The sequence below is a fragment of the Egretta garzetta genome, unplaced genomic scaffold (assembly GCF_000687185.1).
Source record: "Egretta garzetta isolate BGI_Z169 unplaced genomic scaffold, ASM68718v1 scaffold161, whole genome shotgun sequence".
NCBI lineage: Eukaryota > Metazoa > Chordata > Aves > Pelecaniformes > Ardeidae > Egretta > Egretta garzetta.
In genome coordinates this window covers 3889095-3897288 of record NW_009258754.1, presented here as the reverse complement: position 1 = coordinate 3897288, position 8194 = coordinate 3889095, and positions in this window count along the sequence as shown.

Genomic DNA, 8194 nt, shown 5'->3' with positions numbered 1-8194 from the left:
GCGCTGTCAGGCGGCCTCCTCTGTTAGAGAGGGGGGAGTTGCTGTTTTAACGCCTTTATTCGCCTGAAGGTGACGTTCCAAACTTTTGGCTTCCTGTTGTCCTTTCTGTTTTTACGGACGGAGCCTGCCGCTCCAGGGTTGTGCTTTCAGGGCGGCGAGGTCAATTTGTGAGTTCTTGTGGCTTTCTCAAAAGCCTGCAATAACGAAGCTCAGCTTTCTCTGTTTGGTGAACCGTGTCATAGAGTCACCACCTTCCCTGGCACCTGTTGAATATTTTGCAAAATACACAGATGTCATAAAGTGTGTGTTAAAGAGATTCTAGCAAAAACTGAAGTCCAGACAGTTTTAAGTCACTTGCTTATTCTCTTTAATTCTTAGGTATGTAAAATCCAGTTTCTTGAGATGTCAGAATGTCACCAGCTAGTTCTAGGACCTACCCAAAACATCCTGATTTTTATAACGTTATGGGGAAGCACAACTATTCCTCTTGTCTGGCATTGTGGTAAAAAATAAATAGGATCATGGATTGTATTTTTAAGCTTTATGGTGTAAAATGCACATGCAAACGATGTAACTTCACTGTTGCATGGAGGCCATGAGCTGTACTTCCAATCTTTGGTTGGCCTTGCCAAAGGCTGGCCAAGGGATGGTTTCAGCATTTGGGTCTTTGGCTTGTGGCTGGGAGCAGGGTATGTACTTTTTAGTCATAACTTGAGGAAGTCTGAAATCATAAATTAGACTCCCAAGACAAAGCACAAGCTTAAAAAGAAATTATCCAGATAAGTATATAAAGTATTGTGCCTTCTAGTTTTAAGCATATATAGATGTGGGTTTGGGTCTGTCTCCCTAATGCTAAATTTCTCACGCAAGCAGATGATGCCCGGAGCTGATACTTCAGGGTGATAGAAGTGGCAGCGTGGACAGTGCTGAAATTGTTGTTTACCTGTGTGTGGCTATGTATTTCTCCATGACATTTCCTTGCCTTTCTCTGGTCTTACCCTGTTCCCATGAAGTTTTATTTTAGAGTACAACTTACAATTTAAGATGGTAGGAAATACTGTTGTTAGTGGTGGAATGTTTTTTTCCATTGTTTACTACAGGAAAAATGTCGGACAAAAAGCCTACACAAACAAATTCTTGCATATAAGCAGCCTAGACTATAGGTGCTCAGGCTTTAAAATCCTGTGGGATTATATAATGAAGAAAAGCCAGGTAGGCGGTTTTGAAATTAACTAATGTGTATGTATAAATAATCTTTCTTATCAAGGGATCTACAATGTTATAGAAACAATAATTCCCCCAATTCCCTTTGAAGGAGAAAAGTCCATTTTAAAAAACTTTGAGGCTGACATCCTAGTGCATAACGGATCATTTATTTTTGCTGACCAGGCTTACTAAACATGTAAAGCTTATTCTGAAAATGAGTAGCTAGAATGAAAACCTTCTCTGTGTAGATTTTGAATTACTGTTACGTGTTTTGAGAGTAAATAAGGTTCCCTATAAAACGAAACATTGTGCTTCATTTACAAAAAAGAAAACCAAAGATTAAATCTTATGCATCAAGCTTGAAGACTACGGGTGAGCATCTGAGCTGACACAAATTAATGTGGCTCCACTGATCTCAATGGGAACTGTTCGATGCTAGCTGGGGATTTGTTCCTCACCATTTTTGTTGTAAACTGAATCACAGTTGTAGTAATAAGCATTTCTTGCTTGTTGCCTTTAAACATAAGCTTTCCATTTCAAACTAGAGTTTTTAAGAAACCGTTTAATAAATAAAATACTTTTTGAACTGAGGTGTACCTAGAATAATTTGCTACTTGTAAACAAATGGAGTGGCAGGTCTGATCCTAAACTGTGTTCTCCACTGAAACTTCTTGAAGTGGATGAAATTGCAAATCGTGCCTGAAGTGCAGTCAGGTAAAAGAGATGATACGGGAAGAGATGAGTGTCAGACAAGAAAGTATGCAAGAGCTGAAGCACTGAGATGCCACACTGCAAGGGAAGAACAAACCACCACAGAAGTTCCAAGATGATTATGAAATATGAACTAATTAAAATCTGTCTTCCAGCAATTAAATTAAGACAAAGTTACCACTACAAAATCATGTAACGTTCAGGCAGTTACCTAAAGATAGTGGTAATCACTGGACCAGCTTCTGCTCTTTATCACAGTAGTCTTATTTTCATGGGTTTCAATTCTGGACTAGTTCCAGTGGGAGTTTGGAGCAATAGAACTATTCTGTTACTCTTACTTTACTGTTAAGTAAAACATAAGTTAGAATGACCATGTCAAGGTGTAAAACTATGAGTATGAAATTCCAAGCCAAAGTTGTTCCAGTTGCTGTGAATCGGTAGCTGTACAAAAATTTGGCATTCGCTGCAGCCCTTGAGGCACAAAGCTCCCAGGGTCTTACATAAGGTGTGCACATCAAGGCTGTAGAATTAGGCCTTGTAATTGTAAAATCTGCCAAAACAGCAGCACGGCAAGTCAGCATAATCTTTTAGTTCTTGGCATCTGGCCTTTACTGATGCGTAGTTCAGATCTGAAAAAAATTCTTTTGGGAGGAGTTGGAGAGGAGAAACATGAGAGCAGTGTTCATTAACCTTTACCCTTCATAACAGAATTGGAAAGCATTAGCTGAAAGTCTTGGCTTGGAGAACGAGGCAATCATTCACTCAGATTTATCTATGAGGTAAAAACAGAAGCTTTTATTTTTAAATTGCTTAAATGCTGCAGTTATGGTTAGTTTGAACACTAAATATTACAAACATGGGTGGACAAAAAAATGTTAACTTCTTCTAAATGAAAATCATTCAGTTGCTTGATTGCTATTAGAATTAAAGGCAAACATTAGCAAATCCTTTATTACTGAAGTGAGCAGTAGAAATCAAAAGGCTAAAATGCAGTACAGAAACAAAGCAAAGTAGGCTCCAGTGTGCTACATTCCTCTGAACCTGCAAAAGATAACTTACCCTCAGCAAGTTTGCAGATGACACCAAGTTGGGCGGGAGTGTTGATCTGCTTGAGGGGAGGGAGGTGCTGCAGAAGGACCTGGACAGGCTGGATCAATGGGCCAAGGCCAGTCTTACAAGGTTCAACAAGGCTAAGTGTCGGGTCCTGCACTTGGGTCACAACAACCCCATGGAATGCTACAGGCTTGGGGATGAGTGGCTGGAAAGCTGCCTGGCAGAGAAGGATCTGGGTGTGTTGGTCTACAGCCGGCTGAATATGAGCCAGCAGTGTGCCCAGGCGGCCAGGAAGGCCAATGACATCCTGGCTTGTATCAGAAATAGTGTGGCCAGCAGGAGTAGCGAAGTGATGGTGCCTGGTGAGGCTGCACCTTGAATCCTGTGTTCAGTTTTTGGGCCCCTCACTACAAGGAAGAACTTGAGGCGCTGGAGCATGTCCAGAGAAGGGCAACGAAGCTGGTGAGGGGTCTGGAGCACAAGGCTGATGGGGAGCGGCTGAGGGAACTGGGGTTGTTCAGCCTGGAGAAGAGGAGGCTGAGGGGAGACCTTATCTCTCTCTACACCTACCTGAAATGAAGGTGTACCCAGGTGGGTGTCAGGTTTTTTTCCTAAGTAACAAGCAACAGGACAAGAGGAAATGGCCTCAAGTTGTGCCAGGGGAGATTTAGATGGGATATTAGGAAAAATTTCTTCACCAGAGGGGTTGTCAAGCACTGGAACGGGCTGCCCAGGGAAGTGGTGGAGTCCCTGTGCCTGGAGGTATTTAAAAGCCATGTAGATGTGGTGCTTAGGGATGTGGTTTAGTTGTGGAGTTGGCAGTGCTAGGTTAATGGTTGGACTGGATGATCTTAAAGGTCCTTTCCAACCTAAACAGTTCTATGCTTCTAAGATAAATGAGCAGAGGTAGAGACAGGGCAGAATACAAAGCTTTCTTTGAAAGTTAAGGAAAAAAAAACAACTTAAAAGGGCTCAAATAACAACCAGAAAAATTTTTAACTTGGCTGCAACAAAGACTTACCTAGAAGACAAAACAAAACCACTGAAAGGGAGATAAATAAAAATTTCTCCTTTGCTTTAGGCTACATTGTGATCAAAGCAGCTTTTTGTCACAGGTGAACAGAATGGAATGTTTGGTTCATTTCTTTCTCTCTTTCATTACAGAGTCTGTCATGAATGCATTTTTAATTGTTTGGGGTTTTTTTTCCTCTATCCTCAATCCTCCCCTCTTTGTAAAATTCTGTCGATACATATCAGTTGTATCTTGGTAGGCATTGTCCTCTGTTCATTTTCTCTTTTCATTTTGGTCATTGATTTTACTTGCTTGTATTTATAATTCTAGTAAAGATAAAATAGCTCAGTTTGTTTGCATAATGTTTCAGATAACATTCCATATTATCTTTCCAGCATAGTGGTATTATTGCTTGATAAAATCTCAGCATTAAGGTTATTTTGGGTAATTTAATAACTCTTAAAAATTTGTGCAGAGTTGTATCTGGAAGTGACAACAACAACATATATGCAGTCCAAGAGAATTTTTGTCAGATCATTTAAAAATCAATTTTTTTTATATAAAAAACTTGATAGTGTTTCTTTCAAGTGGATTGTATAAAAGTATGTGGCACCTTGCTTTTCATTCTTAAACTCATTGGGATATCTGTTGATGGATGTTAGCATGCTGCTGTATTCTTCCTCTGTAATCTACAGAATTTACTGCAGGTATTTTTAATAATTGTACTGGAAACCACAGCGTCATTTTTGTCAAATGTCAGCTTTCCTATACCTAAAGCCTCCACATAATTGGAAGTTTGAGATCTAATAGTTCTGTTGAGCTGAGAGTGGGAGCAATACTGTTATGAAAAGGAAGCCGTTCCTGTTTTCCTGGTATGGCTCTGTTCTAATTCAGAAAAGACCGACACAAAACCCACTTGTAATTTAAAATGTACAAGCAAAGGTGCTGTAATGTCCCCACTGTGGTGCATGGGTAGACCAGCAGAGGAGAAACTCCTCTCAGTGAGACGATCCAATATTGGCACTTGCTGAATCTCTGCCTGTTGATGCAGCTGGGCAGACGTCCCTGTGCTGAGTGGCCTCACGAGAGAAGGAGGTGGTAGGAGCACTGCTGTGAGCAGAGCAGAACCTGGGGAGGGCCGTGTCAGTGGAGTCTCTAGAGCAGAAACTCCAGTAGGAAAAAGGTTGTAGTGAGAACACAGTATAAACTTTACATCTGTTCACCAAGAATGAAATGGGATCAAAAAGAAACATTCGCTTCTATGCTGATAGATGATAGTAGCTTACTTCTTTGCCACCTTAGCCTGAACAGAACCTTTCTAACTTTACACTGACTTATGTGAGAGGAACAGCGAAGCCTTGGGCATTAAGATTCTGTTTATAGTGCAGGGAACAGTCCTGTAATGACTGGAATAATTTAATTAAATTACTTTAGTTAAAATACAGCACTAGTCAAAATTAAAACATATCACAGTGTCATATTTGTTCTGATAAAGCTTTGGCTGTGTCATACTTGCTGATCTCTTGAACAGATAGGGCAGAGAGAAAAGAAAACAAGTCTAATACTGGAAAGTGTGTGGGTTTTCATAAAATGGGATATCTGACACAATTCCATTCTACAGAGATACCGAGAAGATTTTGTGTTCTTTCAATGCAGAACAAAGACTAATTTCAAAACCTTGAAGGTTTGTTGTGAAACAGAGTTGTCATCTTTTGGGGAGCTCTGTAATTTTTAGAACAGCTTCTCCATAGGACGGAGTTGTGTAACATAGAAAAATGGGTATAATATGTGGATTTCATTATTGCTTATCTGAGAGGAATTGCTGTGAAGGCTCATCATTTCCCCACTCTAAGTAATGGAGGTAATCCAGGCTTTGTTTTTTTTAGCCAAACCCACACAGGTTTGCTGAAATGCTCAAGTTTGTTGCTATTTTCTGAGAGCGTACTATAGTTACAGGTTTTTTTCCCCATGTGACCTCCTTTTCTTCTCTCCTACTGATGCTGGGAGGAAATTGAGGGAGTTTTTGCCTGCTCATAACTGATCTTACGGTTAGGACACCGGGATTGTTGTGGTCAGTAGTGTGGGTTTGTGTTTTGAGGAGGAATTGCAGTGTCACTCTTCCCACAGAGAAGTCCCTCTGTGCATACGCGGTGATGGTACTCATGCTCTTAGAAAGCTGTACGATTTCACCAGGCAGTGGAAAGCATTACTCAGGTGACGGTCAGCTGCAGCCCCTTAATGTCAGTCGGATGCCTGCCTTTCCTGTGTAGTTAATATTGCCATCCACCTCAAGGACCACTGATGCACAACATGGTTTCAATTAAAAAAAAAAAAAATTGTTCGTATTTGTACACTTTTAAAAACATGCAATGTTGTACTTTAAAGCATAAAAATTAAATGGATGTAAATATCACATTTTACCCATTTTTTAATATAGTTCTCTTTCTTGGTTTCTGTTGTATTGTCAGGTAGGGGATTTCTCTCTCAGCCCTCACCAGTCTAGTTTTTAATGACTTGGCAAGGAGATTATTTCATCTGTTTTATATAAACTTTAAAATGATATGATGAGGCATAAATATAATGCTCAAAATCTTGATTTCAGTATAATTTAATATAAAGGATCTTTTACAAAGCAGTATTGTGCAGCACAAAGCATCAAGGCTTTCATCCATCTTTATTGTTTCTCATTTAGGCCCAGATCCACACTTACATGCCAGATGGCAACTGCAGAGGAGTTTCAAGTTATAGCTGCAATAGATGAGAAGATAAGTGCCTCTTGAGAAAGGGAAAGCCAGATTGCATATTCCTTTCAATTGCACCTGATGACTTATCGCTAGTCACTAATTGGCTTGTCCGTACACAGGCAATTCCAAATCTGATGGCAGTGCCTAACTTTATCTGTAGCTCTGTTCTTCCTGCAGAGATCACTGGTGAAATAAACCCTGGCAGAGAGGAATATTTTATATGAAGCTCTGTGAAAAGCAGACCTAAGGGTTGTTTTTTTTTTTTCCTTTTCATTACTGCTGTGTCAAGATTTTTTCTTTCAGGACAGCCGTAAAATCTTGCATAACTGTCATTGTTAGTTATTATTGCAAAATAGAGTAGCTGACTATGATGTGCTAACAGTCAATTGACAATGTATGTGTATTAAAAAAAGAGACAGAAAACTAAGATAAGTAGGTCTTGGTCTATTTCTCATTAAAGATATGGATGTTTTAACAGTGATCTTCCTTTCCCACATATTTTTGAGTGCATTTTAATTTTAGTCCTGGGTGGGGCATTTGACAACTTATTCAGACTGCATACAGAGAACCGAGAGAGCCAACTACGAAGAGCAAAAAATAACTCGGGAATGAGAAAATGCTGCTTTATTTTCACTACTTAGAAGCCATCAGCAGCTGAAATGTCTCTACAGCTTTAGAACAGTGTTGTTGCTTGCTATTGTTGTTGATGAAAGACAAAATCTCTGTGTAATGGTATGGCATATAGCCAACCTTGTAATAAGCCCTTTAAAAGGTGAAGTATCCACTTACTTAGAAAACAGCATCCTTCATGCAATGAAATGTCAGTAATTTTCCAGCTAATGCAGAACCTGCATTATCTCTCAAAATCTTCAATTGAAAACATTTCCCCTTTCATCATTTTCCCTAGATACATTTTGCTAAATGCAGTGACAACAGAGTTATGTGCAAACAGGAACAACATCAACAAAAAAGCTTTCTGTGTTATAAATTAAGATTAGTTGTCCTGGAGAAAAATCAAGGAAAAACAGGCTATGTAATTAAGATCTTAATGTTCAGTATCTTTGCTGCCCATTCATCTGTAATCACAGTCCCAACAAAAACAGAAGTATAGATGTGAAAACACAAAATATTAGGGCTGTAACACCATATAGATAGGTAAAGAGCATATCTTGTTAAATAAGCATGAAGTAAAATAAATTACTGGGAGTCAATAGTACTTCTCAAAGGTATTCTCAACAAAGAAAGGTGTGAAAGAGTAGAAATATTCTTAAGTACAACAGGACTACATTAAACATCTAGAAAAATCACCGGGGAGATTCCCAGCACTTTAACTGGACTGTGAATTGAGTCCACATCCTGTAAGTTACTGTTTGCTTCAGAAAATTGCTAAATTGACTTTTCCTGTTGAGGGCTCCACCAGTAACAGATGAGACACAATCACAGACAAGTACCCATTCAAGAATGAAGC